General features: G+C 38.0%; 1 non-coding gene across 1 annotated transcript; it reads right to left on the reverse strand.

Moving 5' to 3' along the window:
- Positions 1 to 15,618: 15,618 nt before the first annotated feature.
- Positions 15,619 to 15,722, reverse strand: LOC148544440 (small nucleolar RNA R71). Its single transcript, XR_015901555.1, has one exon. It is a non-coding gene; the product is annotated as a small nucleolar RNA R71 (small nucleolar RNA).
- Between the last annotated feature and the right edge of the window lie 797 nt (positions 15,723 to 16,519).

The raw sequence follows: 16,519 nt of genomic DNA on the forward strand, positions 1-16,519 counted from the left end.
TCATAATGGAGCATCTTATGTATATTCTATGATGGTCTATCTGAATTGTCCAAGATGTCATTGGACCACTCTGCTGGTGGATCTCTTCATCTAAAGAAAATGCCTGCAGAAGCCCAGGAATTCATTGAGATGGTTGCAAATAACCAGTTCATTTATACTTCTGAAATAAATCCTATGAATAATGGGATGACTCAGAAGAAAGGAGTTCTTGAGATTGATACTCTGAATGCAATATTGGCTCAGAATAAAATATTAACTCAGCAAGTTAATATGATTTCTCAGAGTCTGACTGGAATGTAAGCTGCATCCGGCAGTACTAAAGAAGCTTCCTCTGAAGAAGAAGCTTATGACCCTGAGAATCCTGCAATGGAAGAGGTGAATTACATGGGAGAATCCTATGGAAACACCTATAATCCTTCATGGAGAAATCATCCTAATTTCTCATGGAAGGATCAGCAGAAGCCTAACCAAGGCTTCAATAATAATAATGGTGGGAGAAATAGGTTTGGCAATAGCAAGCCCTTTCCATCATCTTCTGAGCAACAGACAGAGAATTCTAAACAGAGCCTCTCTGACTTAGCAACCATAGTCTCTGATCTATCTAAGACCACTCTCAGTTTCATGACTGAAACAAGGTCCTCCATTAGAAATTTGGAGGCACAAGTGAGTCAACTGAGTAAAAGAGTGACTGAAACTCGTTCTAGTACTCTCCCAAGCAATACAGAAGAGAATCCAAAAAGAGAGTGCAAGGCCATCAATATACCCAACATGGCCGAACCTATAGAGGAGGAAGAGGCAGTGATTTCCAGTGAAGAAGACCTTGCTGAACATTCACTGACCATTAAGGAGTTCCCCATTGAGGAACCAAAGGAATCTAAGGCTCATATAGAGACCATAGAGATTCCACTGAACTTACTCTTGCCATTCATGAGCTCTGATGAGTATTCTTCCTCTGAAGAAGATGAAGATATTATTGAAGAGCAAGTTGCTCAATATCTAGGAGCAATCATGAAGCTGAATGCCAAGTTATTTGGTAATGAGACTTGGGAGGATGAACCTCCATTGCTCATCAATGAACTGAATGCTTTGGTTCGACTGAAATTACCTCAGAAGAAACCGGATTCCAAAAAGTTCTTAATACCCTGTATCATAGGCACCATGACCTTTGAGAAGGCTCTGTGTGACCTGGGATCAGGTATAAACCTCATGCCACTCTCTGTAATGGAGAAACTAGGGATCTTTGAGGTACAAGCTGCAAGAATCTCACTAGATATGGCAGACAAATCAATGAAATAGGCTTATGGACTTGTAGAGGATGTCTTAATGAAGGTTGAAGGCTTTTACATCCCTGCTGATTTCATAATCCTAGACACTGGGAAGGATGAAGATGAATCCATTATCCTTGGAAGACCCTTCCTAGCCACAGTAAGAGCTGTGATTGATGTGGACAGAGGAGAGTTAGTTCTTCAATTGAATGAGGACTACCTTGTGTTTAAGGCCCAAGGATCTTCTTCTATAACCATGGAGAGGAAATGCTTCTCTCAATACAGAGTAAAACAGAGCCCCCACACTCAACTTCTTAGTTTGGTGTTGGGAGGCCACCATCAAGCTCTGAGTCTCTGTGAAGCTCTCTAAGAGCTCACTGTCAAGCTATTGACATTAAAGAAGCGCTTATTGGGAGGCAACCCAATGCTATTTAATTATATTTATTTATATTCCATTGTCATTTTCTGTTTTCTTTAGGTTGATGATCATGTTAAGTCATAAAAATAGCTGCAGAATTACAGCAAAATCAAAAACAGCATCAAAAATAGCACACCTTAGAGGACAGGCTTACTGGCGTTTAAACGCCAGTAAGGATAGCAGAATGGGCGTTTAACACCCAGTCTGGCAGCATTCTGGGCATTAAACGCCAGAAAAGGGTGTCTGGCGTTTAACGCCAGAAAAGGGTGTCTGGCTGGCGTTAAACACCAGAAAGGGGTAGAAGACTGGCGTTTAACACCAGGAAAGGTAGCAGAGCTGGTGTTAAACGCCAGAATTGGCACACAGAGGGCGTTTACACGCCAGAATGGTGCAGGGAGCAGAATTCCTTGACACCTCAGGATCTGTGGACCCCAAAGGATCCCCACCTACCCCACCTCTTATTCTCTCCTCTTCACACCTCTCCATAACACTCTTCCCCAAATACCCTTGACCAATCCGATCAATACCTCTTCCCCAAATACCATTCACCTATCAAATCCTACCCTCTTCCCCTTAATCTCTTCACCACTCACATCCATCCATCATAAAACCCCACATACCTCACCATTCAAATTCAAAACATTTCCCTCCCAAACCCAACCCCTCATACATGAATTCCCTTCTCTCTACCCTATAAATACACACTTAAACCCCTTGGCCGAAACCAACCTTCCCCTCCATCTCCTCAATTTCTTCTTCTTTTATTCTTTTCTTTCTTCTTTTGCTCGAGGACGAGCAAACCTTTTAAGTTTGGTGTGGGAAAAAGCTTTGCTTTTTGTTTTTCCATAACCATTAATGGCACCTAAGGCCAGAGAAACCTCTAGAAAGAGGAAAGGGAAGGCAACTGCTTCCACCTCCGAGTCATGGGAGATGGAGAGATTTATTTCAAAAGCCCATCACTAGAAAGAGAATGGATCAAACAAGAGAGCCCACTCATGGACCTCAATAAGAACATGAGGAAATTCCTCATCAAGAAATCCCTGAGATACCTCAAGGGATGCATTTTCCTCCACATAACTATTGGAAGCAACTCAACACTTCCTTAGAAGATTTGAGTTCTAACATGGGGCAACTAAGGATGGAGCACCAAGAGCACTCCATTATCCTCAATGAAATCAGAGAGGACCAAAAGGCCATGAGGGAGGAGCAACAAAGGCAAGGAAGAGACATAGAGGAGCTCAAGCACTCCATAAGATCTTCAAGAGGAAGAACTAGCCGCCATCACTAAGGTGGACCCGTTCTTTAATTTCCTTGTTCTTATTTTTCTGTTTTTCAAATTCTATGCTTTATGTTTTGTCTATGTTTGTGTCTTTATTACATGATCATTAGTGTCTAGTGTCTATGTCTTAAAGCTATGAATGTCTTATGAATCCTTCACCTTTCTTAAATGAAAAATGTTCTTATTTGCAAAAGAACAAGAAGTGCATGATTTTGAATTCTATCTTGAAATTAGTTTAATTATTTTGATGTGGTGGCAATACTTTTTGTTTTCTAAATGAATGCTTGAACAATGCATATTTTTGAATTTGTTGTTTATGAATGTTAAAATTGTTGGCTCTTGAAAGAATAACAAAAAAAGAAAAATGTTATTGATAATCTGAAAAATCATAAAATTAATTCTTGAAGCAAGAAAAAACAGTGAAAAGCTAAAGCTTGCGAAAAAATATGGCGAAAAAAAATAAAGAAAAAAGAAAGAAAAAGAAAAAGCAAGCAGAAAAATCCAATAACCCTTTAAACTAAAAGGCAAGGGTAAAAAGGACCCAAGGCTTTGAGCATTAATGGATAGGAGGGTCCAAAGGAATAAAATCCTGGCCTAAGCGGCTAAATCAAGCTGTCCCTAACCATGTGCTTGTAGCGTGAAGGTGTCAATTGAAAAGCTTGAGACTGAGCGGTTAAAGTCATGGTCCAAAGCAAAAAGAGTGTGCTTAAGAGCTCTGGGCACCTCTAACTGGGGACTCTAGCAAAGCTGAGTCAGAATCTGAAAAGGTTCACCCAGTTATGTGTCTGTGCCATTTTGGTATCCAGTGGTAATACTGGAAAACAAAATGCTTAGGGTCACGACCAAGACTTATAAAGTAGATGTGTTCAACAATCAACATACTGAACTAAGAGAATCAATAACACTATCTGAATTCTAAGTTCCTATGGATGCCAATCATTATAAACTTCAAGGATAAAGTGAGATGCCAAAACTGTTCAGAAGCAAAAAGGCTACTAGCCCCGCTCATCTAATTGGAACTAAGTTCATTGATAAGTTTGGAATTTATTGTATTTTCTCTTCTTTTTATCCTATTTTGTTTTTATTTGCTTGGGGACAAGCAACAATTTAAGTTTGGTGTTGTGATGAGCGGATAATTTATACCCTTTTTGGCATTGTTTTTACATAGTTTTTAATATGTTTTAGTTACTTTTTATTATATTTTTATTAGTTTTATGCAAAAATCATATTTCTGGACTTTACTATGAGTTTGTGTGCTTTTCTGTGATTTCAGGTATTTTCTGGCTGAAATTGAGGGACTTGAGCAAATATCTGATTCAGATGTTGAAAAAGGACTGCAGATACTGTTGGATTCTGACCCTCCTGCACTCAAAAAGGATTTTCTGGAGCTACAGAAGCCCAATTGGCACGCTCTCAATTGCCATGGAAATTAGACATCTTGGGATTTCCAGCAATATATAATAGTCCATACTTTTTCCGAGATTTGATGGCCCAAACTGGCGTTCAAACGCCCTCCTGAGACCCTTTTCTAGAGTAAAATGCCAGAACTGGCACCAGAACTGGAGTTAAACGCCCAAACTAGCACCCAAGCTGGAATTTAACTCCAAGAATGGCCTATGCACGTGTAAAGTTCAATGCTCAGCCCAAATTAACTCCTTAAGGTGATGGCCTTGCACTCTCCTCTTGGGTTGGCCATTGTTTCACTAGGAAAAGTTTGTGTAGGCATTAGCATTTGTTTGGACAAGCTCCCTAGTTGTGCTTCCAGTTTTGAGATTGCTGCCCCTTGATTCCTTATGTTGGATCTGGCTTCTTCTTGGATTGCGTCCATCTTCTTGTTAGCTTGTATTTGTCTCTATGATATTATGGAGATAGTCCCTGTTAGTTGTGCCATAGCAGCCTCTAATCTTGCAAGATTGCTGCTGAGATCACTTGGTTGTGTGATTGAGGTTGATGCATCTTGATGAGTCAATATTTGAGGATATATTTTAACTTGATTTGTATGGGTTTCATCACATAAATTCACACTTAAGTACTCAAATAGCATACTTTTGTGATTTCTCCCTAATTTGGACATAAATGTGAAAACATGTGATTTTGTGCCTAAATTAGTGATTTTAAATCCACTTTCATGCCATTCAATGCCGTGATGTATTTTGTGAGTAATTTCAGGTCATTTTGGCAAGATTGGCAAAGCAAAAAGGAAGAAGGCATATGGTAGGGAGAACACATGAAGAAAACAAGGAAAAGCACACACAGGCAAGTGTGCGTGCGCACAAGCTTGCATGCGTACGCACAAGAGAAAATTTGCATGTGTGCGTGCGAACAAGTACCTATGCATACGCACAGGTCAAGATTCAGCCAAGTGTGCGGACGCACACATCTGTGCGTCCGCATAGGTCCCTGCACATGATTTCATTAATGCAACACGTGCTGTGTATTTTTTGAAGGCTTTTAGCCTATTTTGGAAGGCTTGGATGCTGATTTTGGAGTGCTATATAAGAGGAATTCAACACATATGAGAAGGAGGGCTTCCATTAGGTTAGATTAGGTAGAAAATGCATTAGGAGTAGGAGTAGGAGTAGAGTAGAAAATGCTCTCTTAGGGTTTAATTTCCATTTCCATTGTAGCATTTTATAGCAAGCTTTTCTAGGGATTTTTGTTTCTTTTATCGTAAGTACTCTTGATCTTCTCTTTAATTACATTGCTTTTGCCTTTATTTTCTTATGGTTCAAGTTACTTTGTTTATATATGCAATTTTGGTATCTTGGAATTTTGATAGATGAATTTAATGCTCTATGCCTTCTTTATGCTTGTTTGGATGTTTATTGTTGATTTTGTGGATAGTTGGATATTGCTTTCCATTTTCCTTTGCAATTTCTTATGTTTTGATTTTATGCACATAAGGTGTTTGTGAAAATGCCAACTTTGAGTTTTGAGTAGATTTTCCCACCTTGGCTTGTGGTTTGAGTTCCTAGGATACTAGAGTCATAATGTCTGACATTTAGTGGTAATTCTTTGGTAGTTAGTTGACTCTTGTTTTCATTGACGCTAGCTTTTTATCAACTAGTTTGGTAAGTTAGCTAGGACTTATGGATTAAGGTCAATTATGCTTGCTTGACTTACTCCTTGATAGTTGGGGTTGACTAGGCGAGATTGACTCATCATAATTACCATAGTTGTGGTTATGGCGATGATAGGATTCCTTGGATCCTCTTATTCCCAAGTCAAGGCTCTTTTACATATCTTTGCACTTTCACTAGTTTTGATCTTGTTTCTTGTTACTTGCATTAATTTCCAATTTTGATAATCTCTTAGTTCTTTTATTTCTTAGTTCTTTTAATCTTTTGTTCTTTGACTCAAAACCCCTTTTTGCCTTCACAACCGAAAGAGTAACATTCCAATTGCATCCTAGGGAGAACGACCCGAGGTTTCATTACTCTCGGTTATTTTGAATTTGAATTTGATATTTGATTAAGAGAATTCATCGTTGGTTTGGACTATGCTACTAATGAATTGTTTCAATTGATTCTAAATCGGCAATAATTCTTGCTATCAAATTTGGCGCCGTTGCCGGGGATTACAATTGAGTGCTATCTTTTAGTTGTTGTAAATATGTTGATAGTATAAATATCTTACTTTTTGGTTATTTGGTTATTTTTGTTTATATTTAGGTGTTTGTTTTTCTTGTTTGTTAATGTCTTTTGTTTTTATTTCCTACTTTCTCTATGAGCTATCACCCTTGTTGCTTGGAGCTTCGTTGTAAGTATTTTGTAGGGTATGATGAATTCAAATTGGGATTGCTTCATGGAGTGGGAGAACCAATTTAGGGAGGAACCAATTGCATATGAGCAACACTCATGGCAAACACCTCCCTCATACTACAACGAACCAAATCCTCCCCTATGTGAATATCAAATCCAAGGATATGAAGGATACCCCATACACAACCCTCAACCACCAAACTTTCAAGTACCACACCACCCACCCTCACGGAATCCCAATGTCTATACACCTTGCTACCAACTATATGAACCATCACCCCCTTAAATACCAACCCCTCACCCATATGACGTACCTTCCAACTACACAACCTTTCTCCCAAACTTTGAATCTTCTTTTTCACCTCAATATGAAGTTTTTCAACCTTTGCCCCAAGAAGAACAAGATCTTCAAGCATTCTTTCAAGAGTAAGAAGGATTCCGAAGGAAGCAAGGGGAGTTTATGGCTATCATAGCCGAAGCGGTGAACCGCTTGACTCTACTACGCTCAAGAACTCAAGACATCCCCCTAGAGAAAGGTGGAGGATCAAGTATGGAGTGTAGTAAGGAGGAGAACATGGAGCCTCAAGGGAAGGTAGAAGAGTTAGGACAAGAATTGCAACAAGAGGAGGATGGTAGAACTTGTGAAATGGAAGAGGTGAATGGAGAATTGAGGGAGTTTGATCAAGGAATGGATTGCATCATCAATGATTTTTTGTCCACCTTGGTCAACCCCCTCAATGATCTAGAAGATCCCTTTTCTCTTGATTTTGAGAGAGAAAGATAAGAGCTTGAAAAGGGTGGTAAGAAAGAGGTGATCACCCAAGAAGTGGAAGCAATTGTTCAAGAACTTAATAGGATAATTCCACCCAAGGACAAATTGAGTGGGTAACAATATCTTCAATGAGCTTCATAGGCCCGCATCAATTAGCTCTCTTGGAAACGGATTATCAACTAAAGGTGCTTCTTGGAGTGTTAAATGGTGAAGGAATGGGTGTTGGTTTTCAAAGGAATTCAAGAAACAAGTGGTGCAAGGTTCAATTTGGAGGAGTCCAACATTCAAGTAGGCACTTAAAAGGTGCTTGGAGAGGTTGTTCATCTAAAGGCACAAATGAAGGTCAACAAGAGGATGATAGAGAAACCAAAGTGTGGGATCCAGACATACATCTCTACAACCAACAATTTTGGATTCCAATTATTTGCTTGACGTTGCTTGAGAGCTTGATGTACTTTGTTTGGGATCCCGGAGGATTTTTGAAGAGCAAGCATGGTTGGCAACTCAAGGATGGATAGAAGCACAAGCCTCCTTGATGTGAGCTTCAACCAAAAGTCCAACTTGAGGACTTTAAACCAAAGTGCTAGGTGGGAGACACCCCACCATGGTAATATCCTTCCAACCTTTCTTTTTTTTAGTCTTTGTTTATTGAATTTTGTCTCTTGGATTAGTGATGAGTGGATAATTTATACCCTTTTTGGCATTGTTTTTACATAGTTTTTAGTATATTTTAGTTACTTTTTATTATATTTTTATTAGTTTTTATAAAAAAATCACATTTCTGGACTTCACTATGAGTTTGTGTATTTTTCTGTGATTTCAGATATTTTCTAGCTGAAATTGAGGGACCTGAGCAAAAATCTGATTCAGAGGCTGAAAAAGGACTACAGATGCTGTTGGATTCTGACCCTCCTGCACTCGAAGTAGATTTTCTGGAGCTACAGAAGCCCAATTGGCGCCCTCTTAATTGCGTTGGAAAGTAGACATCCTGGGCTTTCCAGCAATATATAATATTTCATACTTTTTCCGAGATTTGATGGCCCAAACTGGCGTCCAAACGCCCACTAGAGATTTCTGGCGTAAAACGCCAGAACTGGCACTAAAACTGGCGTAAAACGCCCAAACTGGCACCCAAGCTGGCATTTAACTCCAAGAATAGCCTATGCACGTGTAAAGCTCAATGCTCAGCCCAAGCACATACTAAGTGGGCCCCGGAAGTGGATTTCTGCACTATCTGCACTTAGTTACTTATTTTCTGTAAACCCTAGTAACTAGTTTAGTATAAATAGCACTTTTTACTATTGTATTAGAGAGCTTAGGCCATATTTCACGTTTTGAGAGGCTGGCCACATGGCCATGCCTAGACTATTTTCACTTATGTATTTTCTATGGTGGAGTTTCTACACCCCATAGATTAAGGTGTGGAGCTCTGCTGTTCTTCATGAATTAATGCAATTACTACTGTTTTCTATTCAAGCACGCTTGATTCTATTCTAAGGTACTCACTCGTACTTCAATAGAGAGAATATGATGATCCGTGACACTCATCATTATTCTCAAACCTATGAACGCGTGCTTGACAACCACTCCTGTTCTATCTGAGCTCAACGTAGTCATTGGGCGACAGCTTGAGTGTGTATCTCTTGGATATTTAATACACGGATCAAGTCTGTGAGATTAGTATCTTTGTGGTATAGGCTAGAATCCTTGGCAGCATTCCTAGGATCCGGAAAGTCTAAACCTTGTCTGTGGTATTCCGAGTAGGATCCGGGAATGGATGACTGTGACGAGCTTCAAACCTGCGAATGTTGGGCGCAGTGACAGTGTGCAAAGGATCAATGGATCCTATTCCGACGCTAGCGGGAACCGATAGATGATTAGCCATGCGGTAGCTGTGCTTGGTATTTTTCATCCGAGACGAGAAATCCGACAGTTGATTAGCCGTGCAGAAACCGTAGAGGACCATTTTCACTGAGAGGATCCTACAGCTTGCCATGGAAGGGAGCACGCATGGTTGGAAGAAGACAATAGGAAAGCAGAGGTTCAGAAGCAACAAAGCATCTTCACATGCTTATCTAAAATTCCCACCAATAAATCACATAAGTATCTTTATCTTATTTTATGTTTTATTTATCTTTTAATTATCAAAACCTCATAACCATTTGAATCCGCCTGACTGAGATTTACAAGATGACCATAGCTTGCTTCAAGCTGACAATCTCCGTGGGATCGACCCTTATTCACGTAAGGTATTACTTGGACGACCCAGTGCACTTGCTGGTTAGTTGTGCGGAGTTGTGAAACGTGTGAATCACAATTTCGTGCACCCACTACAAGAAAAAAGGCCTATGGCCACGCTTTTTTCTTGCCACGCTTCAAAAGCGTGGCCAAAAGTGGTCAATGGCCACGCTTTTATGAGGGTGGCGATAGATTAGAGATTTGGCCACTTTTTTTATTGCCACGCTTCAAAAGCGTGGCAAAAAGTATCAACGGCCACGCTTTTGTATGGGTGGCAATTGATTAGAGAAAAGGCCACGCTTTTTTTTTGCCACGCTTCAAAAGCGTGGCGATAGAGAGAAACAAGGACGTTTTAAAAGCGTGGCGACAGGGTTTCATTACGGCCACGCTTTGTAAGCGTGGCCATATCCTAGTACTCTTTTGGCATGCTTTAAAAGCGTGGCCAAAATGTTTTTTTTCTGCCACGCTTCAAAAGCGTGGCCGTAGAGAGCTACAGGAATGGTTGAACCGGACAGCGAACCAACCGGTTTAAAAGAAACTTCGTCGTTTTTGCCAAATTTGCTTACTTTCACTCTTGGTTCTGAAGCTCCTTCGTTTCTTTCTCGCTTTCTCCCTCCGTTTTATTTCATTCACAGAAACTCAGCCAAAAAACCCTAACACTGTAAGCCTACACCACCGCCGCCGCAAGGAGTGGCATACTGCTGCCGTCCGTCCGTCTATCTAGCTCTTCAACCCCCGTTCGCTGTCACCGATCGTAGCTGTTTCCTCGAGCTCGGCGTCCGTCGTCTTTGTCTGCTCAGCCGCGCTTCCGCCGCCGTTGGTTGCCGTTAACGTTCGCATCTTCGTTCAGCCGTCATCTTCGTTCGCGTTCTTCGCCGTTTAAGTTTTCTCGGCGTTCACCGTTCGCGTTCACTCGCCGTTCACCGTTCGTGTTCACTCGCCGTTCACCGTTTGCGTTCACGTTCATCTGGAAGCCACGTTGCCCTGCTTCAAACTCTGCGACCAACCCGTGTGCTCCACCTAGCCGTCGAACTGCTCTCTTTTGTCGCCGCCATGAGTTCCCTAAACCCACCACCAGACAATACACTCACACAACACCAATACTCTGCTTGAAACTCTGCAACTTCTTATTTCTATTACAATAAGTAACTATTTGATTTAGCAGTGGTTTGGATTTTTTTCATAGACTGAATTAAAGTATACAATAGTTATGTTCTCTTCTCTATCACATTGATACTAAGCTTTGAATTCTCTTATTTCGTTTCAAGTTTACCGCACTCAACATGTTTGATGAAATGCTTTAACCGTATTTCCGGTTGGTTTATCATTTCTAGCTTTTAGAAACTTAGTAAGTTGATTGCATGTGAAATTAGAATAACTGGATCTTAGTAATTAGGAAATTTTAGCTGCACAAATAGCATCTTTGTAGAAAACATATTAGCATGATGATTCCACTTGCATTAGTGTTCTTCTGGTAAATTTTAACTGTTAGTGTGAACTTGTTAATTTGCTAATTGTTCTTGTGTTGCTGTTCTGTTGTTCTTCTATTATTTTTATTTTATTTTTTGTTGTTGTGATTTTCTGTTTTTGAACCTATTAAGTTGATAATTTGCTAAATTATTGGCTACTGTTGTTTTAATTTGCTAAATTGTTAGGTTTCTCAAATCCTTACATTAATGTTTTCGTATTTACATTTTGACAATTGTCCTTCTCAAATGCAAATGGTCACGAGTTAATTATTCTCTTGGCAAAATTATAATTCTTGGTAGGTATTCTTGATAGAGGTATTCAGCTTAATGGTCTTGGCATGAAGAGCTTCATGACTTATGAAAGCAATGTACTTTTTGCCCTTCGCTTCATGATTGATTGCAATATAGCTGGTGGTAATTGGATTGAAATTCCTGCTGGAAAATATAAGAAGACAGCAAGAAGCTTGTCTAACTGTCAGTTAGAGTTTGATTGCTTCGGTTAGAGTTGACCCTGATATTATAATTGGATATAACATCTGCAAGAGGACCTGTTGTGACTGTGTTGATACTTCTGGAATCAGATGGTGAAACTTATGCTGTACTTACTGAACAGGTTCTTAGATGTTGGATCCTTGCAGAGAGAATTATGTTTTTTTTCAAACATTTTAACTAGAGTTCCATATTATGCTTATTATTTTTTATTTATCAGGCAAGGGTTCCTCCTGGAAGAATTATTTTGGAATTGCCTGCTGGAATGTTGGATGATGACAAGGGTGATTTCGTTGGCACTGCAGTTCGTGAGGCTTCTCTCTCTCTCTCTCTCTCTCTTTCTCTCTCTCTCTCTCTCTCTCTCTCTCTCTCTCTCTCTTCATGGCTTAGTTGTGCCTCTGACAGGTTGAAGAGGAGACTGGCATAAAGTTCAAACTTGAAGACATGGTTGATCTCACTGCTTTCTTGGATTCTTCAACATGATGCAGATTTTTTCCCTCACCGGTATACCTTAAGCATTCTGCATCAACCTTATTGCTTTATTGGTTTTGCAAATAAATAATTTTGTCGCTTGAAAAAAGAGCTAATAATGCATCTGCTTTATAGTTGTTCAATAATTTAGTTTGGTATTTTGAGCATAGTTTAGTTTCGTGTTATTGTACTTTTAGATTTGCATTTACCAATCAGTGAGCATTCAATTCAATTTCTGGCTATCTGTGGTTCAATCTAACAGTATTTTATAGTGGAATGTGAACCTGGTTTAATTTGGAATTGTTAATACATGCATAAATTAGATTATTTCTTATAATATTTTTATATATATCGTTTTTGTTGGCTCAATTTGTTCTTGATATTTTGCTGCAGGCTAGTATTGGAATGGATAACTTGAACGCTTAATGCACAAAGTGGAGCAGTTTTAGGTTGATTTTGATCTTTTACTAAGTATTTAGGTTGATGATCATCTCTATTAGTGTAATTTGATATATTATGAGCAGTTCTAACTTGTATTGTTTCTATATTTTTCTTTGGTTTTTAGTTTTGGAATTTGAACTCGAGATTTATTTTGTATTTGAGTAATAGTTTTTTAATGTATAAAACAATTATAGTAAATTATATATCTCACTAATTATTGTTTGATTTGTCTTGTAATAAAAATTGCATACGATATTTGTAGGTTTGGTAATAAAAAAGGATTAAAAATTTATATTGTGTAGCAATGAAGATCAAGTAATGAAAAGAAATTTTTTTTTTAATTTAACAAGGCTTTCGCCACGCTTTTAAAGCGTGGCTGTATATTTTGCTATGGAGCGTGGCCGTATCTCTACCTATCGCCACGCTTTTAAAGCGTGGCCGTATCTCTACCTATCGCCACGCTTTTAAAGCGTGGCCGTATCTCCACCTATCGCCACGCTTTAAAAGCGTGGCCATATTTCCCACCTACAGCCACGCTTTTCCAAGTGGCAATTTGTAAAAAAGCGTGGCAAACAAAAAGCGTGGCAATAGGCTGCAAAAAGCGTGGCGATAGAGCGACCGCCACCCTTTGATAGGTCACCCTTTCAAAAGCGTGGCGGTAGTTCAAAAAGCGTGGCGAAAAGCTATCGCCACGCTTTTTTCAGCTTTTCGCCACGCTTTAAAAGCGTGGCAAAAGACGTGTTTTCTTGTAGTGACCAAGTTTTTGGCACCGTTGCTGGGGATTGTTCGAGTTTGGACAACTGACGGTTCATCTTGTTGCTTAGATTAGGTAATTTTATTTTATGTTTAAGATTCTTATTTTTTATTTTTGAAAAAAATAAAAAAAATATGTTCTTCAGAATTTTTAAGAACGAATTCTAGAGTTTTATGAGATATGTTGAATCCTGGCTGGCTATTAAGTCATGTCTAATCTTTTGGACCGAAGCTTTAGACTAACATTGCATGAATCCTGGAATTCTTATTAAGAATTTTGTTTCCCTTTATTTGCTTTTTCCAAAATAATTTTTGAAAAATTACAAAAAAATTAATAAAACCAAAAATTTTGTGTTTCTTGTTTGAGTATTGTGTCAAATTTTAAGTTTGGTGTCAATTGCATCTTTTTAATTTTTCTTTAAATTTTCGAAAATTCATGCATGTGTTCTTTCATGATCTTCAAGTTGTTCTTGATGATTTCCTTTGTTTGATCTTTAATTTTTCTTGTTTTGTGTGTTTTCTTGTTTTTCATATGCATTTTCGAATTATTGGTGTCTAAACATTAAAAATTTCTATGTTTGGTGTCTTGCATGTCTTTCTTTTCTCAAAAATCTTCAAAAATGTGCTCTTGATATTCATCATGATCTTCAAAGTGTTCTTGGTGTTCATCTTGACATTCAAAGTGTTCTTGCATGCATTATTTATTTTAATCTTAAATTCTTATGTCTTGTGTCATTTTGTTATTTTTCTCTCTCCTCATTAAAAATTCAAAAATAAAAAATAACATCTTTCCCTTATTTTACTCATAAATTTCGAAATTTTGGGTTGATTTAGTTAAAAGTTTTAAATTTTAGTTGTTTCTTGTTAGTCAAGTCAAAATTTCAAATTAAAAAAATTCTATCTTTTCAAATCTTTTTCAAAATCAAATATTTTCCAATTTTCCTTCATGTTTTTCGAAAATTCTTCAAAATTAATTTTCAAAATCTTTTTCTTATTTTTATTTCATATTTTCGAAATTATTGCTAACATTTAATGTTTTGAGTAAAAAATTTTCAAGTTGCTACTTGCCTATTAAGAAAGGATCAATCTTTAAATTCTAGAATCATATCTTTTAGTTTCTTGTTAGTCAAGTAATCAACTTTAATTTTAAAAATCAAATCTTTTTAATTTCCTTTTCAAATCTTTTTCAAAATAGATTTCAATCATATCTTTTTCAAAACTTAATTTCAAAATCTTTTTCTAACCTCTTATCTTTTCAAAATTTAATTTCAAATCTTTAACTACTTGATTTTTTTTGTTTGTCTTACTATTTCTTATCTTTTTCAAAACCACCTAACTACTTTTCTCTCTCTAATTTTCGAAAATCACTAACCATTTTTTTATATTTCTTTTTCATTAACTAGTTGTTTTAAATTTTAATTTTATTTTATCTTAATTTTCGAATTCTAACCAATAACTAAAATAAAAACAAAAATATTTCTCTTTTCTTTTTAATTAAAAATTTGAATAACTCTCTCTTTCTCATCTCTTTCTATTTATTTTATTTATTTACTAACACTTCTCCTCTACTTATAATTCGAACCCTCTCCCTCTCTCTGTGTTCGAATTCTCCTTCTTCTCCCTTCTTCATTCTATTCTTCTATTCTTCTACTCACATAAAGGAATCTCTATACTGTGACATAGAGGATTCTTCTTCTTTTTTATTTTCTTCTTTTTCATATGAGCAGGAACAAGGATAAGAACATTCTTGTTGAAGCTGATCCTGAACCTGAAAGGACTCTGAAGAGGAAGCTAAGAGAAGCTAAAGCACAATACTCTGGAGAGGACCTAATAGAAATTTTTGAAAAAGAAGAAGACATGGCAGCCGAAAATAACAACAATGGTGGAGATGCAAGGAAGATGCTTGGTGACTTTACTGCACCCACTTCTGACTTCTATGGAAGAAGCATCTCAATTCCTGCAATTGGAGCAAGCAACTTCGAGCTTAAGCCTCAATTAGTTTCTCTAATGTAGCAGAATTGCAAGTTTCATGGACTTCCATTGGAAGATCCTCATCAGTTCTTACCTGAATTCTTGTAAATCTGTGACACTGTCGAGACCAATGGGGTTAATCCTGAGGTCTACAAACTTATGCTTTTCCCTTTTTCTGTAAGAGACAGAGCTAGGATATGGTTGGACTCACAACCTAAAGAAAGCCTGAACTCTTGGGAAAAGTTGGTCAATGCTTTCTTGGCCAAATTCTTTCCACTTTAAAAGTTGAGCAAGCTTAGAGTGGAAGTCCAAACCTTCAGACAGAAGGAAGGTGAATCCCTCTATGAAGCTTGGGAAAGATACAAGCAATTGATCAGAAGGTGTCCTTCTGACATACTTTCAGATGGAGCATCCTATGTATATTCTATGATGGTCTATCTGAATTATCCAAGATGTCATTGGATCACTCTGCTGGTGGATCTCTTCATTTGAAGAAGATGCCTGCAGAAGCCCAGGAACTAATTGAAATGGTTGCAAATAACCAGTTCATGTATACTTCTGAAAGAAATCCTGTGAATAATGGGACAACTCAGAAGAAAGGAGTTCTTGAGATTGATACTCTGAATGTCATATTGGCTCAAAATAAAATATTGACTCAGCAAGTCAATATGATTTCTCAGAGTCTGACTGGAATGCAAGCTGCATCCGGCAGTATTAAAGAAGCTTCCTCTGAAGAAGAAGCTTATGACCCTGAGAATCCTACAGTGGAAGAGGTGAATTACATGGGAGAATCCTATGGAAACACTTACAATCCTTCATGGAGGAATCATCCTAATTTCTCATGGAAGGATCAGCAGAATCCTAACCAAGGCTTCAATAATAATAATGGTGAGAGAAATAGGTTTGGCAATAGCAAGCCTTATCCATCATCCTCTGAGCAACAGACAGAGAATTCTAAGCAGAGCCTCTCTGACTTAGCAACCATAGTCTCTGATCTATCTAAGACTACTCTCAGTTTCATGACTGAAACAAGGTCCTCCATTAGAAATTTGGAGGCACAAGTGGGTCAGCTGAGTAAAAGAGTTACTGAAATCCCTCCTAGTACTCTCCCAAGCAATACAGAAGAGAATCCACAGAGATAGTGCAAGGCCATCAATATGTCCAACACGGCCGAACCTGTAGAGGAGGGAAA

Source organism: Arachis ipaensis, chromosome B9 (genome assembly GCF_059453495.1).
Source record: "Arachis ipaensis isolate K30076 ecotype BB chromosome B9, ASM5945349v1, whole genome shotgun sequence".
In the NCBI taxonomy this organism is placed as follows: domain Eukaryota; kingdom Viridiplantae; phylum Streptophyta; class Magnoliopsida; order Fabales; family Fabaceae; genus Arachis; species Arachis ipaensis.